Here is a 20,749-nt window from a genome sequence, read left to right as displayed (position 1 = left end):
TCATTCCTGGGGGGAAGAGAAGCCCCAGCTCCGCTCCTACCCTTGTGTCTGCTGTGGTCTTTCTGATCACCCCACCCACTCCACATGTGAGCTCTTTGAGGGCACAGGGAGTGGAGAGTGGGGTGTCTGGTCTGCTCCTGTGTCTCCCCAGGGCTTGGGTCATAATAACGACATGCTCATCCATATGCCTACTTTGTGCCAGGCACTGCTCCAAGTGCTGTATATGTTGTTAGCTGTTGTCAACTCTGACTCATAGTGACCTTATGTACAACAGAACAAATCGTTGTCCTGTCCTGTGTCATCCTCACAATCACTGGCATATGTGAGTCCATCCTTACTACTTTTGTGCTAATCCATCTCACCAAGGGTCTCCCTTGCCCTCATTGACCCTCTACTTCACCGAACATAATGTCCTGTTACAGCAATTGACCCCTCCTGATGACATCTCCAAAGCAAGTGAATTGGACAGTGTTCTGTTGTGATTCATGAGGTTTTTATTGGCTAATTTTCTAAAGTAGATCATCAGACCTTTCTTCCTAGTCTTTCTTAGTCTGGAAGCTCCCCTGAAACCTGTCCACCGTGGGTGGCCCTGCTGGTATTTGAAATACTGTTAGCATAGCTTCCAGAATCATAGTAACACGCAAGCTACTGCAGTATGGCAAACTGACAGATGGGTGGTGGGCTTTATAGGTATTCACTCATTTGGGGCTCACACAGCCTTATGAGGTGGGTGCCACTAATACCCCCCTCTTGTAAATGGGGACATTCAGGCAGACAGAAGTTCAGTAGCAGGCAGGGCCTCAGAATGGTCAGTTGAGTTGCACTTTGGCTTTGGGCAGAGGAGAAGGATGTTTGGGGACTCTGCTGGGTGGTGGGAGAGGGTGTGGTGCCTGCTGGCATTACAAGGCTGCCTGTTCAAGCACTGGCAGGGAGCACACTCACCTAGCAGGCCTCCTGGTCCTCTCTTCACCAGCCCTGTCTGGAGAAGTAGGGACTCTGCAGGCGAGCCTTGCTCTTTACCGATATCTTCTAACCTCCTTTTACATATTTATTCCTGGAGATGCTCTGCTTGCTCTGAAGAAAGAACTGGGGAAGGAAACTGCAGGATGACTAGAAGACACGTCATACACAGTTCATCACATTTCCCTGTTACCCTGGGCTCCTTGGTCTCCTGGTGTTAGGAGGACTGGGGCGTGATGGGCAGGTGAGAACTTCCCATGTCTTGTAGTTGGCTGGGAGCTCAGAGCCCCAGCGCTGCTGCTCCGTACCCTTATCCCCATGGAAATGCCTGCCTTCTTCCTCTTCTTGAGTTGATCACCTGGGGAGAGGGAAGTTTCACATCTGGGGGACTTTGTCCCTCTCAACAGGCTGCCACCTCTAGTCTTGGTTCCTCACCTGTAGATGAGATAGTAACAAAACATGCTCAGAGGGTTGCTGTGCATATTAAGTGAGGGACTTTGGTTCCCCTTTGCTAGGGGCTCTATGCTGGGAAGCAGGAAGTGCATCTGGGGCCCCTGGTGGTCCTTGCTGTGGGCCACCACTATCCACTTGCTCTCAGTTGGGCAAACACCTGTTCTGGAGGGGCTGGCTGGTGGTGCGTGCTGGGGATGCCCTTGCGGCCTGGGCATTTGCAGGATTTCAGCCCTTTGGGCATCACTTTATCTTTAGTGGGGGCTGCTGGGTGCCTGTTATTCATTTGATTCTAAAAATTAGGAGAAAAAGGCACTGGAGCTCAGCCACTGGCCCTTGTATTCTTTGATCTCAGGAGGAGGCCTAACAGTGTTCAGTGTGTGTTCTCTCTAATGCGGCTCAGCTGAAGCCGCAGGCGGCTCCTGTCAGTCAGGGAGACTGCTGACCTTCTCTGACACAGTTTAAGTCTATGCCCATGCTGTGACACATAGTGTCCATAGCAGGGCAGCCAGGGAAAACGTGCTCCTCACAGAGATCCCTTTTCCTGTTGTGTGTGCCTAGAAGACATGGATGTCGAGTGCTGTCTGTTCACTAGAGAGAGTGCATGAAACAATTTTTAAAATGCCAATCTGACCTTAAGAGGCCACAAGGGTCTTTCACTCTCAGATCTGCCAGGGCACCGTCCCAGGTCACTGTCTCATTGTACTCACTTGGCATCTGTTTTCACGTTGTGACATTCTAATCTGGAAATGGCAGGGACTGGTGACCAGTACAGTGAGCTTTTCCCAAGCACCAGGATTCCAGAGCTTACTTAATTTTAGAAGTTGTTGAAAGAGACATAATTGTGGGAAGATAAGTAATGTCTAGATGGGGGCTGGAGGAGGGCAGTGGGGATTCAGTGATAGAATTCTCACCTTCCATGTGTGAGACCCAAGTTTGATTCCTAGCCAAGGATTTTCATGTGCAGCCACCACTCACCTGTCAGTGGAGGCTTGTGTGTTGCTATGATGCTGGACTGGACAGCATTTTGTTCTGTTGTGCACAGGGTCACCATGAGTAAGGGGCCAACTGGACAGCAGTGAGCAACAGCAACAACTTGGGGCTAGAGAGTGCTCTGGAGAGAACTCCCATGTTTGTGGGAGTTGCTTGCAGAAAATGATACCCTAAAGAGTGCCAAAATGCCCTTTATTTGGTCACATTTCATTGGTGTGTTCTGTGAGTGCTGGGTATGTGAAGGGGATAGTGCTGGGTGCTGTGGGCTTGGGTGCAGATGTATGAGGTCTGGAGGGCACATGACAGGACCTCCAGTGACGGGTGCTTCAAGGTGTGGCTCCTCTTTCCACTTGGAGACAGTGTTGTGGATTGAATTGTGTCCCCCCAAAATGTGTATCAACTTGGTTAGGCCATGATTCCCAGTATTTTGTGATTGTGCACCATTTTGTGATCTGGTATGATTGTCCTGTGTGTTGTAAATCCTAACCTCTATGATGTTAATGAGGCAGGATTAGAGGCAGTTTTGTTAATTAGGTAGAACTCAATCTACAGGGTTAGGTTGTATTTTGAGTCAATCTCTTTTGAGATATGAAAGAGAGAAGTGAGCAGAGAGACGGGGTACATCATACCACCAAGAAAGAAGTGCTGGGAGCAGAGCATGTCCTTTGGACCCAAGGACCCTGTGCCGAGAAGCTCCTAGACCAGGGGAAGATTGATGACAAAGACCTTCCCCCAGAACTGACAGAGAGAGAAAGCCTTCCCTTGGAGCTGATGCCATGAATTTGGACTTCTAGCCTCCTAGACTGTGAAGGAATAAATTTCTGTTTCTTAAAGCCACCCACTTGTGGTATTTCTGTAATAGCAGCACTAGATGACTAAGACAGACGGTGAGGGCACAGGACCACCAATGCCAGAAGGGGATCAGCTAGGAAATGTTCTCCATTCTGGCGGGTCAGAGGAGGGAGGAGCACTTCAATCTTGGTGCTCAGCGGAGACACCGTGGGGGCACCCACTGGGGCCTTGAAGGCTCTCTCACTCTACTAGGCGGCCTGACAGGAGGGGCAGGACTCACAGTCAGGGGAGGCTGGAGCCAGACAGTGTTGAGGAATGTTCATGATAAGCTAGCCTGCTTGGAGGTGAGGCTGCAGAGGAAGGTGGGGGCCAGAGTCTACAAAGCTATGGATGCCAGGCTGAATGTTTTTTATTCTCTCTCCAGAAGGAAGCCATTGGAGAGTTTTGAGCACGAGAGTGAGACAAGTCCACGGAGCAGTGGTATGCTGGCAGGTCCTTAGAGATGACCTAGTTTCAATACCCCATTTTATAGATAAGGAAACTTAAACTCAGAGAGTTTACATAACTTTGTCAGGGTCAAAAAAAAAAAAAGTCATTGGCAGAGACCCTAACGTCTCATAGGCCAGATCTCTTTGCACTGTGACATATACTCCCACTAATTTGTGGAGTTTGGTAATGACAGGAAGGGTCAGAGAGGAGACAAGGGCGTCACTGGAAGAACTTGAAGTGCACCTGTGCATGAGCACCACGGGCCTGGTGAGGAGGCACCTTTTCAGCAGTGTTTGAAGACAGCTGTTAAGATTATGTCGAGGAGTCTGGAGAAGCCTGTGGGAAGCCCTACTGGGAGAGAGAAGATAGTCAGAGGGTGCTTTGCCTAGGCTAGTTGCACAGCACTGCCATTAGGGCCCTGTAGGACAGGCTCAGGCTGCCTGCTACATTGCAGGTTCTGGGGACACCTCTGTGCCCCCACTTCACTGCTGTCTCGTGGTCACCTAGTGGGGTTCTCAGGGCCTGTGTGAGGGTGAGGTGAGCAAGTGGGGGTGGGGGCAGGGACTGGAGGAGCAGGAGGCCTCCAGTGAGGTCTCTGAGGGGATTCTGGGCAAAGAGAAGGGAAGAAGCAGGTGGGCACAGTACCAGGACGGAGAGGGCCAGAGCCCACACAGTGGTCAGCCTCCCCCTGCCAGGGGCCAGAGTGGGACTGGAAAGGTGGAGGCTACAACGTGGGGTCCACAGTAGTAACAATCAATATCAGGTGGTTTTCCCAACGTTCTAAAGAGCTTTTTGTATCTACAAACTTATCTCGATTCCATGAGGAAAGTTCAGGTTATTATTATCCTCATTTTACAAATAACTGATTATTAACATTTGTGGAGCATTTGCTAGGTGCTGAACTTTGCCTGATTCATCTCATTTAATTGTCACAACAACCAGATGTGATGAGAACACCGTCACTCCCGTTACAGTTAAGGAGGTTGCCAGGGTGAGCCAGGCCTCGGTCGCAGCTGAGTGGGAGCAGAGGGGCTAGAAGAAGCAGCAGGTGACCCCAGACGAAGCCCTCCCGGGTGTCTGTGTTGGTGTTGGGGGCAGCCCTGAAGACTCTGCAGATGACCATGGGAGGGAAGGGGGACGGGATGGGCTCTTCTGCAGTTTAGAGCATCAAGGAAGAGGGTGCCCTGGCCAGGGAGGGAGTCCCAGGCACCTGTGCTGAGCGCAAGAGGGGCTGTGCATGTGCAGACCTGGCAGGGGAGTGACAGCTGGCTGAGGAGAGCTACAGGGCAGAGCTCCCGTGCTGTTTGAGGACAGGAGACCCCTGTGCCCACAGAATGCACCATCCGGGAGGGCAGGAGTCACCTGCTTTCTCAGTGAAGGCATAACACTTGAACCAGTCTGTGTCCTGGTGACAGTTTTTTCACATGCTTCCCTGTATCCCAAGAGTGAGTTAAAACGACCAGCAGCTTGGCCACTCTCCTGTGACCTGGCTCATTCACACCTCAGCCCAAGTTTCCCCAGTCTGCTGGTGAGGAGGGCAGTTCTGGTTCCCAGAGCCCCTGTGGTCAAAAAAGCATCCTGAATCAGTGACTTTTCTTCTGAAATTAACTTTAAGATAAATATCAGGTGCAACATTTAGCTGAGAGAAGTGCTTCTCTGTAAATAGCGTATTGTTTTCAGCTTTTCTGGAGAGGTGTTCATCGGGCACACCATTCTGCCAGTGCCTGCCTTCGTGTGTGCCTGCCGGGTGCTCTGGGGCCCTCCCGCTGCCACCCGCTGCCCCAGCACTGCTGTGTAACCCGCTCACTGGGGCCAGTCATGAAGCAATGTGTGAATCCAGAGACTGGTGCCTAGTACCACCTTGTTAGAAATAGAAAGCTGTGAACACAGCATTAAAATATGCTAACAAGCTGCAGGAGCTAATGGCTTCTCTCTGCACTGCAGATGTTCATTTTGGCATGGCTGCCCATGCCCTGTGTTCTGAGGATGTGGGCTTTATTGCTGAGTTGTTCTCCAAAAGGCCATCCTGCCTCTCTGGGCCTGCAGTGACAAGAGAATCCCTTTGAGGGTGACGGGAATGCAAGCATGAGAGCACACAGCTCATGTGTGGTGAGGCACGGGACTCTGATGGAACACGCTGTCCTCGACTTAGAGACAATGAGACTTTATCTGGGAAGAGGCTCTCAATGTGTTGTATAAAAGTGTAAAAATCCCAGTATACCAAACTGAAAGGGGTGATTTCAGTGCATTCCAATGAACTGTAAGCATATGGAATTTTTAATTTCTAACCCCAAGTTTTGTCTTGCATTTTCTTCTTGGCCTCTATTGACAAAGGACTCCATTCTTTTAATAGTCTTTGCTCTTATGAGCACTGAGACCCCCCCGCCTTTTATTCACTAGCTCTCACTTTGCAGAAGTCAGTCAGGTGAAAACTACACTTGGAGTGTGTGGACAAGACGGCCAGGTGCTGTCTGAGACGCAGGGCTAGTGGTGCTTGTCTATGTTGAAGGGCGACTGTCTGTAGGGAGGGCTGGCCAGGACTGGGAGCTCACCCAGGACCAGGTCCAGGCAGCTGGCAGAGATGAGGTGGGCTAGTTGCCAAGTGCTAGGGTCTCATCCAATGCAGGAGCAGGCACAGCCAGCCCCAGGGAGCAGGTGGTGCCTGATCCCTCTGGTACATATGGTTCACACCTGTGTTCAGGCCGCCCTTGGAGCCTGTGCACCCACAGGGGGAGGCACGGTCACATGTGCACTCATCCACTCAGTAAATACCCCACTGGAGTGTGCTCCTGCAGGGCAGGACGCTGCTTGCCTTGCTCCCCTGGGTCCCCCACAGCACCAATGAGTAGGTGCCCAGTCAGGACTTGTGGACAAATGAGGAAGCGTTTTCGTATGCACTATCACTGTGCCAGGCAATCGAATTGCTTAAGGTTGTACATGGGTGCAGCGGACATTGTCCACCATGGGTAACCTTGCTGGTATTTGAAATACTGGTGGCCTAGCTTCCAGCATTACAGCAACACACAAGCCTCCACAGTATGACAAACTGACAGAAGGTGGTGGGGATGCCGTGACTCAGAAGAAAATGGCACTGCCTCCAAAATAGGAACTGAAAAATTAAAGCAACGTGTTCAATTACGTGTCTACAACATGTAACATCAGTCAGCTAGGATTCAGTCCAACCATAGATTAATTGTTGGTGTGCGAGATGGGTGCACTGTACTGGGTTTGCCAGGATGTATGCTGTGGTGCAAATTTCCTCAGATGGTGGCAAACTCTGTCCCTGGTGGAGGCAGGTGGGGAAATACTAGGGGGTCTCCATGTTGCCATCAGTCCCAGATACTGTGTCCAGGCCCATCCTCACCATCCTGGGAGTTCCTTGAGACTGGAGAGTCAGGAGTGTGGAGGCTGGACCCCAAGACCTGCGTCAGCTCTCGCCTCTTCCATGCAGCCATGTAGGGCTCCCAGATCCTGGACATCAGCCTCCTCCTCCCCTTGTGCTCCTGTCTCCTCACCAGGGGGCAGTGGGATGGGGGACAGGAGGAGCATTAGCACAGGGCACCCTTACAGTGCAGATGAAACAACAAACATTTATGGATAGAGGACCCTATGGTGAGGTGACAAGATGAACCAGTCAGAGGCCCTGGCCTATGGGGATCTAAGTCAGGCTGAGGAGGTAAGACACATCCTCAAGCTGAAGGGCGACCTTGAGGGTATGCATGGAAAGTGCTGCACACTTGGCAACTGAGTTCTGGGGTTGTGTGGAAATCCACAGACTATTGATAGCCACATAGGAGGCTCATCTGAACTGGAGTCCACCTGCCTGGCCACACACTAAGCCTCTCTCACCTGAGAGGGGAGAAGACACCCTCACTTGAAGAACATATCAGTAGGGGAATTCGTCAGGGCACTTGGAAAAAGAAATGGCTGGCATCTGCCCCTGACAATCTAGTAGAAGTCCATCTGTCAACCTAGATGTGAGTGCTAGGAACAGGGGCGGATAACCCAATAAGTAAGGTAAGCATGGCCTTACTTGTGCTTATGTACTAATGTGTAGAGAACAGTTTCACACGTTTTTCACCACATCAAACCATGTAAAATTGTTCACTACAAATTAGTAAGTAAGCACAAGTAAGGCTGTGCTTACCTTGCTTACTGGGTAATCCATTCCTGTCAGGGATTATAAATTTGAAAAAGAGGCTTTGATTCCATACGCAGGTGCTATCAGGTTGGGAGAGAGACAGATGTCAGCCATACCTAGAAGCAGAATCTTTGATGAGGTGAAAAAATGTGAAATGGTTCACTACAGATTAGTAAAGAAGCACAAGTAAGCCCATGCTTACGTTGCTTCTTGGGTAATCTGCCCCGGGCCGAGAACATCTTCTCGGGGAGCAGCTGCCTCTACAGTAGAGTCACAGCCAATGTCACCGCCTTCAGTTGAGGCCACTAACATATTGTTGTTGTCAGGTGCCCTTGAGTCAGTTGCGACTCATAGTGACCCTGTGTACAACAGAACAAAACACTGCTCAGTCCTGCACCATCATCACAATTGTTGCTATGTTTGAGCCCATTGTTGAAGCCACTATGTCAATCCATTTCATTGAGGATCTTCCTCTTTTTCCCTGACCCTCTACTTTACCAAGCATGATGTCCTTCTCCAGGGACTGGTCCCTCGTGATAACACGTCCGAAGTACTTGAGATGAAGTCTCGCCATCTTTGCTTCCAAGGAGCACTCTGGATGTATTTCTTCCAAGACAGACTTGTTCATTGTTCTGGCAGTCCACGGTATATTCAATATTCTTCGCCAACACCATAATTCAGAGGTATCAGTTCTTCTTCAGTCTTCCTTATTCATTGTCCAGCTTTTGCATGCATATGAGGTGATTGAAAATACCATGGCTTGGGTCAGGCTCACTTTAGTCCTTAAAGTGACATCTTTGCTTTTTAACACCTTAAAGAGATCTTTGGCAGCAGATTTGCCCAATGCAGTACGTCATTTGATTTCTTGACTGCTGCTTCCATGGGCATTGATTGTGGATCTAAGTAGAAGGAAATCCTTGACATCTTCAGTCTTTTCTCCGTTTATCATTATGTTGCTTATTGGTCCACTTGTGAGGATTTTTGTATTCTTAATGATAAGGTGTAATCCATACTGAAGGTTATTGTCTTTGATCTTCATCAGTAAGTGCTTCGAGTACTCTTCACTTTCAGCAAGCAAGGTTGTATCATATGCATATTGCAGGTTGTTAATGAGTCTTCCTCCAATCCTGATGCCACATTGTTCTTCATATAGTCTAGCTTCTTGGATTATTTGCTCAGCAGATTGAATACGTATGGTGAAAGGATACAACCCTGATTCACACTTTTCCTTATTATAAACCACTCAGTATCCCTTTGTTCTGTATGAATAACTGCCTCTTGGTCTATGTACAGGTTCCTCGTGAGCACAATTAAGTGTTCTGGAATTCCCATTCTTTGCAATATTATCTATAATTTATTATGATCCACATAGTCAAATGCCTTAGCATAGTCAATGAAACACAGGTAAACATCTTTCTGGTATTCTCTGCTTTAAGCCAAGATCCATCTGACATCAGCAATGATATCCCTCATTCTGCATCCTCTTCTGAATCTGTCTTGAATTTCTGGCAGTTGCCTGTTGATGGTACTGCTGCAACCATTTTTGAATTATCTTCAGCAAAATTATACTTGCATATGATATTAATAATATTGTTCAGTAATTTCTGCATTCTGTTGGATCACCTTTCTTTGGAATGGTCACAGATATGGATATCTTCCATTCAGTTGGTGAGGTAGCTGTCTTCCAAATTTCTGGGATAGACGAGTGAGAGCTTCCAGTGTTGCATCCGTTTGTTGAAACTTCTCAGTTGGTGTTCTGTCAATTCCTGGAGCCTTGTTTTTTGCCAGTGCCTTCAGTGCAGCTTGGACTTCTTCCTTCAGTACCATTGGTTCTTGATCATATGCTACCTCCTGAAATGGTTGGACCTCAACCAGTTCTTTTTGGTACAGTGAGTCTGTATTCCTTCCATCTTCTTTTGATGCTTCCTGCATCATTCAATATTTTGCCCATCGACTTCTTCGATATTGCAACTTGAGGCTTGAATTTTTTCTTCATTTCTTTCAGCTTGAGAAATACTGAGAGTGTTCTTCCCTTTTGGTTTTCTATCTCCGGGTCTTTGCACATTTCATTATAGTACTTAACTTTGTCATCTCAAGCCACCCTTTGAAATCTTCTGTTCAGCTCTTTTACTCCCTCATTTTTTCCATTCGCTTTAGCTACTCTGCATTCAAGAGCAAGTTTCAGAGTCTCTTCAGATGTCTGTTCTGGTCTTTTCTTTCTTTCCTCTCTTTTTAATGACCTTTTGCTTTCTTCATGTATGATGTCTTTGATGTCATCGCACAACTTGTCTGGACTTTGGTCATTAGTGTTCAGTGCTTCAAAACTATTCTTGAGATGGTCTCTAAATTCAGGTAGGATATGCTCAAGGTTGTTGTCATGGATTGAATTGTGTCCCCCCAAAATATCTGTCAACTTGGCTGGGTCATGATTCCCAGTATTTTATGATTGTGTAGTCTGATGTGTTGTAAATGTGTTGTAAATTCTATCACTATGATGAGATTATATGTGCTCTCCTTATGTGCTATAAATTCTCTCACTGTGATGAGGTTATACTGATGAGGTTGACGAGATTAGATAGTGTCTTAATGCAATCTCTTTTGAGATATAAAAGAGAGAAGCAAGCAGAGACACATAGGAACCTCATACCACCAAGAAAGCAGTGCTGGGAGTGGAGTGCATCCTTTGGACCTGAGGTTCCTGCACAGAGAAGCTCCCAGACCAAGGAAAGACTGATGCATCACAAGGACCTTTCTACAGAACCGACAGAGAGACAGCCTTCTCCTGAAGCTGATGCCCTGAATTTGGACTTGTAGCCTACTGGACTGAGAGAATAAACTTCTCTTTGTTAAAACCATCCACTGGTGGTATTTTTATTGGAGCAGCACTAGATGACTGAGACAGTAGTGCTTTGGCTCTTGTGGACTTGTTCTAATTTTCTTCAGCTTTAACTTGAACTTGCATATGAGCAATTTATGGTCTGTTCCTCTGTTGGCCCCTGGATTTTTTCTGACTGGTAATATTGAGCTTCTCCATTGTCGCTTTGCACAGATGTAGTCAGTTTGATTCCTGTGTTTGCCATATGGCGAGGTCCATGTGTATAGTCGCCATTTGTGTTGTTAAAAAAGGTATTCCCAATGAATAGGTTGTTAGTCTTGCAAAATTCTATCACGTGATCTCCGGCATCATTTCTATCACCAAGGCCATATTTTCCAACAACTGATCCTTTTTCTTTGTTTCCTACTTTTGCGTTCCAATCACCATTAATTATCAATGCATCTTGATTGCATGTTTGACCAGTTTCAGACTGCAGAAGTTGGTAAAAATCTTTGATTTCTTCATCTTGCTGTTAGTGGTTGATGTGTAAATTTGAGTAACAATCGTATTAACTGGCATTCCTTGTAGGTATACGGGTAGTATCCTATCACTGACAGCATTATACTTCAGGATAGATCTTGAGATTTTTTTTTTTTTTTTTATGATGAATGCAATGCCATTCCTCTTCAATTTGTCATTCCTGGCATAGTAGATGATATGATTTTCTGATTCAAAGTGGCCAATGCCAGTCCATTTCAGTTCACTGATAATAGATTATCAATCTTTATGCGGTCCATTTCTTTTTTGACGACTTCCAATTATCCTAGTCATACTTCGTACATTCCATGTTCCAATTATTAACAGATGTTTGCAGCTGTTTCTTTTCATTTTGAATCATGCCACATCATCAAATGAAGGTCTCAAAATCTTGGCTCCATCCATGTCATTAAGGTTGACTCTTCTTCGAGGAGGCAGCTCTTCCCCACTCATATTTTGAGCACCTTCCAACCTGAGGGGCTTCTCTTCTGGCACTATATCAGACTGTGTTCCACTGCTATTCATGTTTTCAGTGGACAATTTTTTTTTAGCTATAGATCGCCAAGTCCTTCCTAGTCTGTCTCAGTCAGGAAGCTCAGCTGAAACCTGTCATTTGAAATACTGGTGGCATAGCTTCCAGCTTCACAGCAACACGCAAGCCCCCACAGTATGACACACTGACAGACAGGTGGTTGAGGAAACTATATATATAAAATACCCTGCCATGTAATATGCAAATTTTCATATATTTTAATTTAAACCACAATCCCTGCTTCTGCAGGCTCTTGTTATAAATCGTTGTAGTAATTTGGGAAGGATATTTTACTAAAACACTTCTTTTTTCATGCTTTCTACCAACTCACACATGAGTTAAGTTTCAAGCATCACACACGCTCCCTCTCCCCTCCCCCCTGCACCTTCTTTTTCACTCTCTATTCTTTTTTGTAAAAAAAAAAAACTAGAAAATGATGTCTGTGTCCCACATCAAATGTGGGACCAAGGTTCTAGCAGAGATTCTATGGTGCAGGGAGCAATGGTGCATCTTCAGGGCACACACAGAAGCTCCAGAGGGTGACTGCCCTTTAAAGGGTTTCCTTCATTGCTCCTGATCATCAACAGGAAAGCTGCCCTGGAAACGTGCTGCCCCTTCGCTGCATGTGGCCATGGCCTCAGTCTTTTCAGACACTGGAGGAAACCATCACCCAAGGTGGTAAGGCACTGAGAAGGGAGGTGTGAGGCTGAGGTCTGAAATGAACAGCTCCGAAATGCAGAGCAACAAAGTGTGTATGTGTGTGTGTGTGTATTTGTACATGCTGATACTTTACATTTTTGTTTGTTTGAAAATACCATTCTGACCTCCCAAGTTGCCAAACTGAAAGGCCCTTTCAAACTCTGAGTTGGTGGTCAGTGACCTCACTTGTAGCCCTGCTGCAGCTACTTCTTCTGTCTCAGTCCAGAAGTCCATTCTCGAGCAATTCCTCTGGGAAACACTGAAATAGTAGGGAGAGGGAGCCAGTGTGGTTTTTTCTCCTTTCCTTAAGACTCACCTCCAATGATCTTCTATAAAATACCCAATCATTATTCTAGTCCTCCCAATGGGAAGTATCACCTCTTGTAGAAGCTGCATGTAGACTCATGCCTACAGGATGCAATAACTGCACAGGAAAAAGAACAAAGAAGCAGATTCTTAGAATATCATCTAAACCTTTCTTGCTCATTATTTTTTGCCTTTACTACTGTCTTCCACCTCCTCCATGATGTGGATTTTCTTCTTGGTAATTCAGTCTTAACAATTTCTACTGGCAGTCACAATTCTTGCATGTCAATAAGCTATAGGTTTTATATCGCTATATGAAAAAAAAAATGCAAGTGCTATATGAAACAAGTTACAGCTTTAAAAATATTATTTAGAATGTGTAAATTTGAGACAAAATAAATATGTTTGTTAGCAATTCCGACTCATAGCGACCCTATAGGACAGAGTAGAACTGCCCCATAGGGTTTCCAGGGACCGGCTAGTGGATTCAAACTGCTGACCTTTTGGTTAGCAGCCGTAGCTCTTAACCACTGCACCACTAGAGCTCGAAAAATTATACATATGAACTATTATGCTATTGTAAACTTTATTAGATAAACAGAAAATTATAAATTTTACAAAAGAGTGAGATAAGAATAAGCAAGGTAGCTCTAACATTTCCTTCCCATGGCAAGGGAACTGCCTGCAGTCTCTCAGGGTGTTCACAGCCCACAGCTGGTCCACTGCTCTAGGAAAGTGCTGCAGTCTGCCATCCCTGTAACACTGAGAGGTCACTCAGCCTCCCTCAGCATCAGTGTCCTCAGCCTTTACCTGCCGTGTTGAAACAAACTGCTTGATGTGTCTACCAGTTTTGTGGGAGCTCATTCCAGACTGGTCTTGTTCCAGGCATCTTGCAGTGACTACCTAAGGAGTGCTCCTGAGGGATCAGGAGAGCGTGATGCGTGATTAATGAGGCCTACTGCTGTAGGAAACCAGAAGAGGCTGGGCTGTCTTTGGCTGGGGCTGGGGGGCAGAAAGATTTTAAGAATAATAGGATTTTGATGATCCCAGGAGGACCAAGGAGAAGGATACCAAACCCACTGCTCTTAAGTCGATTCTGACTCATAGCGACCTCATAGGGTTTCCAAGACTGTAAATATCTAGGGAAGCAGACTGTCTCATCTTTCTTCTGCAGAGCCAAGCCGCTGGTGGTTTCAAACCACTGACCTTTTGGTGAGCAGCCCATCACTTTAACCACTTCACCACCAGGAAAAGAGGAGCCAGGATGACTTGGGGCAAACTGACACAATTTTGACCGAAGGTGAGTGGGAGTTCTTAAAGGAAAGGAATTTATGCTAGAAAAGTGGTTTGGGGTCAACTGCTTGGGTTAATACAATTGATCTTCATTCTACAGAAACCACAGAAATTTTTTTGTTTTTGCATTTTTCATTTTTTTCTGTTTACTGTGCTTTAGGTGACAGTTTACAGAGCAAATTAGTTTCTCATTCAACAATTTATTCACAAATTGTTTTGTGACGTTGGTTGCGATCCTAGCGATGTGTCAACACTCTCCTCTTCTCCACCCCGAGTTCCCCATTTCCATTCTTTCCATTTTCCTGTCCCTTCCTGCCTTCTTGTCTATGATTTTGAGCAGGTGTTACCCATTTGGTCTTGTATAAGTGATTGAACTAAGAAGCATGTTCCTAACATGTGTTATTGTTTGTTTTATAGACCTGTCTAGTCTTTGGCTGAAGGGTGAACTTCGAGAGTAGTTTCAGTTCTGAGTTAAAACGGTGTCCAGGGGCCATAGTCTCTGTCAGATCAGTAAGTCTGGTCTTTTTCTTTTTTTTTTTTTTTATGATTTTTAATTTTGTTCTACATTTTTCTTCCCCTCTGTCTGGGACCCTCTATTGTGACCCCTGTCAGTGTGGTCACTGGTGGTAGCCGGGCACCATCTAGTTGCTCTGGGCTCAGGCTGGTGGTGGCTGTGGTACTTGTGGTCCGTTAGTCCTTTGGACTAATGTTTCCCTTGTGTCTTTGGTTTTCTTCATTTCTTCTTTGCTCTGGACAGGATGGGAGCAGTAGATGGCTGCTCGCAAGCTTTTAAGACCCCAGGCGCTACTCACCAAGGTCGGATACAGAACATTTTCTTTATGAACAATGTTACGCCTATTGAGCTAGACATCCCCCAAGACCATGGTCTCCAGCACTCACCCAGTAACTCTGTCCCTCAGGGAGTTTGGATGTGTCTGTGAAATTTCTATGACTTTGCCTTGGTCAAGTTGTGCTGACTTCTCTTATATTGTGTACTGTCTTCCCCTTCACCACTTGTCTACTATTCAGTTAGTGATTTACCTTTCCCCTCTCCCCCTGATAACCATCAAAGATTGTTTCCTTCTATGTGTATACATTTTCTTGTGTTTTTATAATAGTGGTCCCATACACTATTTGTCCTTTTGTAATTGACTTATTTCCCTCAGCATAATGCACTCCAGATTCGTCCATGTTGTGAGACCTTTCCCAGATTCGTCATTGTGCTTTATCATTGCATGGTATTCCATTGTGTGTATGTACCATAATTTGTATATCCATTCATCTGTTGATGGACACTTAGGTTGTTTACATCTTTTTGCTATTGTGAATCTTGCTGCAGTGAACATGAGTACGCATATGTCTATTCATGTGACGGCTCTTATTTCTCTAGGATATATTCCTCAAGTGGGATTGCTGGATCATGTGGTATTCCTATTTCTAGCTTTTTAAGGAAGCGCCATATCGTTTTCTATAGTGGTTATACTATTTTACATTCCCATCAGCAGTGTATAAGAGTTCCAGTCTTCCTACAGTCTCTCCAACATTTGTTATTTTCTGTTTTTTTTATTAGTGCCAGTAATGTCTGAGTGTGATAGTATCTTATTATAGTTTTGATTTGCGTTTCTCTAATGGCTAATGATCGTGAGCTTTTCCTTATGTGTCTCTTAGCTGCCTGAATGTCTTCTTTGGTAATGTGTCTGTTCATATCCTTTGCCCATTTTTTAATTGGATTATTTGTCTTTTTGTTGTTGAGGTGTTGCAGTATCTCATAAGTTTTAGAGATTAGACCCTTGTCGGATATGTCTTAGCCAAAATTTTTTTCCCAGTTTGTAGGTTCTCTTTTTACTCTTTTAGTGAAGTTTTTTGATGAGCATAAGTGTTTAATTTTTAGGAGATCCCAGTTATCTAGTTTATCTTCTGGTGGTAGTGCATTGTTAGTTATGGTTTGTACCCTGTTTATGCCATATGTAGTGCCCCTAGCATTGTCTCTATTTTCTCTTCCATGATCTTTATCGTTTTAGGTTTATATTTAGATCTTTGATACATTTTGAATTAGCTTTTGTGTATGGTGTGAGGTATGGGTCTGTTTCATTTTTTTTTTTACAAATGGACATCTAGTTTTGTCTGCACCATTTTTTAAAGAGACTGTCATTTCCCCATTTAATGGACTATGGGCCTTTGTCAAAGATCAGCTAACGATAGGTGGATGAATTTATGTCTGGGTTCTCAATTCTGTTCCATTGGTCTATTGTCTGTCATTGTACCTGTACCAGGCTGTTTTGACTACTGTGGCTGTGTAGTAGGTTCTGAGATCAGGTAGTGTGAGGCCTCCTACTTTGTTCTTCTTCAGTAATGCTTTACTTATCCCGGGCCTCTTTTCTTTCCATGTAAAGTTAGTGATTAGTTTTTCCATACCGTTAAAGAATGTTGTTGGTATTTCGATTGGGATTGCATTATATCTGTAGATCACTTTGGGTAGAATTGACATTTTCACAATGTTAAGTCTACCTATCCATGAGCATGGTATGTTTTCCATTTATGTAGGTCTCTTTTGGTTTCTTGCAGTTGTGTTTTGTAGTTTTCTTTGTATAAGTCTTTTACATCCCTGGTTAGGTTTATTCCTAAGTATTTTATTTGTTTAGGGGGTATTATAAATGGTATTGTTTCCCTAATTTCCTTTATGTAATATAGGACTAAAACTGATTTTGGTATGTTGACCTTGTATCCTGCTACTCTGCAGAATCTTCCTATTACTTCCAGTGGTATTCTTGTGGAATCTTTAGCATTCTCTATGGATAGTATCCACCACGTGTATGTCAGTTTGTTGGACTGTGGTGGCTTGTGTGTTTCTATGATACTGGAAGCTTTGCCACCAGTATTTCAAATACCAGCAGGGTCACCCTTAGTGGACAGGTTTCAGTGGAGCTTCTAGACTAAGACAGACTGGAAAGAAGAATCTGGCAGTCTACTTCTGAAAAAATTGGCCAGTGAAAACCTTATGAATAGGAGCAGTACATTGTCTGATATACTGCTGGAATATGAGCCCCTCAGGTTGGAAGGCACTCAAAATACGACTGGGGAAGAGCTACCTTCTCAAAGTAGAGTTGCTCTTAATGACATGGATAGAGTCAAGCTTTTGGGACCTTCATTTGCTGATGTGACATGACTGAAAATGAGAAGAAACAGCTACAAACATTCGTTAATAATAGGAACTTGGAATGTACAAAGTATGAATTTAGGAAAATTGGAAGTAGTCAAAAATGAAATGAAAAGCATAAAGATTGATATCCTAGGCATCAGTGAGCTTAAATGGACTGGAATTGGCCATTTTGAATCAGACAGTCACATGATTTACTATGCTAGGAACGACAAATTGAAGAGGAATGGCGTTGCGTTCATCTTCAAAAAGAGCATTTCAAGATTTATCCTAAAGTACAATGCTGTTAGTGATAGGATAATATCCATACACCTACAAGGAAGACTGGTTAATATGACTATTATTCAAATTTACACACCAACCACTAAGGCCAAAGATGAATAAATTGAAGATTTTTACCAACTTCTGTAGTCTGAAATTGATCAAACATCCAGTCAAGATGCATTGATAATTACCGGTGATTGGAATACATAAGTTGGAGAGCAAAGAAGGAACAATAGTTGAAAAATATGGCTGGAGATCACATGGTAGAATTTTGCAAGACCAATGACTTCTTCATTGCAAATACCTTTTTTCAGCAACATAAAGGGTGACTATACAAGTGGACCTCACCAGAGGAAATACACATGAATCAAATCGACTACATCTGCAGAAAGAGACAATAGAGAGTATCAATATCATCCATCAGAACAAGTCCAGGGGCTGACTGTGGAACAGACCATCAATTTCTCGTTTGTAAGTTCAAGTTGAAGCTGAAGAAAGTTAGAGCAGGTTTACAAGAGCCAAAATATGACTTTGAGTATATCCCACCTGAATTTAGAGACCATCTCAAGAATAGATTTGACTCATTAAACACTATTGACCAAAGACTGGATGAGTTGAGGAATGACATCAAGAACATCAGACCTGAAGAAAGAAAGAGATCATTAAAGAGACAGGAAAGAAAGAAAAGACCAAAATGGATGTCAGAAGACACTCTGAAACTTGCTCTTGAACATCAGGTAGCTAAAGAGAAAGGAAGAAATGATGAAGTAAAAGAGCTTATCAGAAGATTTCAAAGGCCAGTTCGAGAAGACAAAGTAAAGTATTATAATGAAATGTGCAAAGACCTGGAGTTAGAAAACCAAAAGGGAAGAACATGCTCAGCATTTCTCAAGCTGAAAGAACTGAAGAAAATATTCAAGCCTCGAGTTGCAATTTTGAAGGATTCTGTGGGGAAAATATTAAGTGACACAGGACACATCAAAAAAAGATGGAAGGAATACACAGAGTCACTGTACCAAAAAGAATTGGTCGATGTTCAACCATTTCAGGATGTAACATATGATCAGGAACCAGTGGTACTGAAGGAAGTAGTCCAAGCTGCACTGAAGGCATTGGCGAAAAACAAGGCTTGAGGAACTGACGGAATACCAATTGACATGTTTCAACAAACAGATGCAGAGCTGGAAGTGCACACTCATCTCTGCCAAGAAATTTGGCAAACTGACTGGAAGAGATCCGTATTTGTACCTATTCCAAAGAAAGGTGATCCAACAAAATGCAGAAATTATTGAACAATATCATTTATATCACACACAAGCAGAGTTTTGCTGAAGATCATTCAAAAGCGGCTGCAGCAGTACATTGTCAGGAAACTGCCAGAAATTCAAGCTGGATTCAGAAGAGATGTGGAACAAGGGATATCATTGCTGATGTCAGATAGGTCATGGCTGAAAACAGAGGATACCAGAAAGATGTTTACCTGTGTTTCATTGATTATGCAAAGACATTTGACTGTGTGGATCATAATAAATTATGGATAACATTGTGAAAAATGGGAATTCCAGAATACTTAATTGTGCTCGTGAGGAACCTTTTCTTAGACCAAGAGGCAGTCCTTCAAGTAGAACAAGGGGATAATGTGTGTTTCAAAGTCCAGAAAGATATGCCTCAGTGTTGTATCCTTTCACCATAGTTATTCAGTCTGTATGCTGAGCAAATAATCCGAGAAACTGGACTATACGAAGAAGAATGAGACATCAGGATTGGTGGAAGACTCATTAACAACCTGGGTTATGCAGAGGACACAGGCTTGCTTGCTGAAAGTGAAGAGGACTTGAAGCACTTACTGATGAAGATCAGAGACCACAGCCTTCAGTGTGGGTTACATCTCAACTTAAAGAAAACAAAAATCCTCACAGCTGGACCAATAAGCAACATCATGATAAACGGACAAAATATTGAAGTTGTAAAGGATTTCATTTTACTTGGACCCACAATCAGTGCCACAGAAGCAGCAGTCAAGAAATCAAACGAAGCATTGCATTGGGCAGATTGCTGCAAAAGATCTTTTTAAAGTGCTAAAAAGCGAAGATATCACTTTAAGGACTAAGGTGCACCTTACCCAAGCCATAGTGTTTTAATCACCTCATTTGATGTGAAACGTGGTAAACTAATAAGGAAGACCGAAGAAGAATTGATGCCTTTGAATTATGGTGTTGTGGAAGAATATTGAATATACCATGGACTGCCAGAATAATGAACAAATCTGTCTTGGAAAAAGTATAGCCAGAAGTCTCTTTAGAAGCAAGGATGGCAACATTTCATCTCACATACGTTGGACGTGTTATCAGAAGGGATCTGTTCCTGGAGGACATCATGCTTGGTAAAGTAGAGGGTCAGTGAAAAAGTAGAAGAGATGGATTGACACAGTGGCTGCAACAGATGGGCTCAAACATAACAACAATTGTGAGGATGATACAGGACCGGGCAGTGTTTCGTTTTGTTATACATAGGGTCACTATGAGTTGGTGCTGACTGGACAGCTCTAACAACAACAAAAACATATGTAGTATCATGTCATTGGTGAATAGTGATAGTTTTATTTCTTCCTTACCAGTTTGGATGCCTTTATTTCTTTTTCTTGCCTTATTTCTCTAGCTAGGACTTCCAGCACAATGTTAAATAGGAGTGATGTTAAAGGGCAGAATGCTTTCATCCTCTCTCCATTGAGAATGATGTTGGCTGTTTGTTTTATATAGGTGCTCTTTATTATGCTGAGGAATTTTCCTTCTATTCCTATTTTATTGAGAGTTTTTGTCAGAAATGAGTGTTGGACTTTATCAGATGCCTTTTCTGCATTGATTGAGATGATCATGTGGTTATTTTCTTTTGTTCTATTTGTGTGGTGGATAGACAAGTGGGCGCTTCTAGCACTGCATCCTTTTGTTGAAACATCTCAATTGATTTTCCATCAATTCCTGGAGCCTTGTTTTTTTGCCAGTGCCTTCAGTGCAGCTTGAACTTCTTCCTTCAGTACATATGATCAGGTTGTTGATCATATGCTACCTCCTGAAATGGTTTAACATCAACCAATTCTTTTTGGTACAGCGACTCCGTGTATTCCTTCCATCTTCTTTTGATGCATCTTGTATCATTTGATATTTTTCCATATATCCTTCAAAATTGCAACTTGAGGCTTGAATTTTCTCTTCCGTTGTTTCAGCTTGAGAAATGCTGAGCATGTTCTTCCCTTTTGGTTTTCTAACTCTATGTGTTTTGCACATTTCATTATAATACTTTGTCTTCTCGAGCCCCCTTTGA

At 44.0% G+C, this 20,749-nt stretch overlaps 1 protein-coding gene across 1 annotated transcript in view; it reads left to right on the top strand.

Annotated features, from left to right (window-relative positions):
- Positions 1-20,749, top strand: part of LDLRAD4 (low density lipoprotein receptor class A domain containing 4) — a 610,108-nt gene that overhangs the window by 329,827 nt on the left and 259,532 nt on the right. The gene's annotated exons all lie outside the window — the stretch shown is intronic.

Source organism: Trichechus manatus, unplaced genomic scaffold, assembly GCF_000243295.1.
Source record: "Trichechus manatus latirostris isolate Lorelei unplaced genomic scaffold, TriManLat1.0 scaffold00262, whole genome shotgun sequence".
NCBI classification, from domain to species: Eukaryota; Metazoa; Chordata; class Mammalia; order Sirenia; family Trichechidae; genus Trichechus; species Trichechus manatus.
Note: the sequence above shows the minus strand (reverse complement) of the source record. Positions and strands in the feature narration are given on the sequence as shown.